Raw genomic sequence first — 284 nt, 5'->3', positions numbered from 1 at the left:
TGAGCCTAACACTTTTCTAATACATTTTAATTCAACAACGCACAATTTTTAATCTGAAGAAATCCTCAGCCCTAAGTGTTGACCTGTGATTTTTTTTGCCCAATTTCCATAAATAAAATTACATGAGACAAAGGGTGGTTGTCATTGAAGATGATAGTTTTACATATTAAACTAAAAAGAAAGTTTATGGCACATTTAGTTTACAATTACAGTAAAACCTGTCTTAAACGGAATCTCAGGGGAGAGTTTTACTGACATTAAACATCTTCATGGTCTGCTTAACA

Source organism: Cryptotermes secundus, unplaced genomic scaffold, assembly GCF_002891405.2.
Source record: "Cryptotermes secundus unplaced genomic scaffold, Csec_1.0 scaffold1703, whole genome shotgun sequence".
NCBI classification, from domain to species: Eukaryota; Metazoa; Arthropoda; class Insecta; order Blattodea; family Kalotermitidae; genus Cryptotermes; species Cryptotermes secundus.
This window is presented reverse-complemented; position numbering follows the sequence as displayed.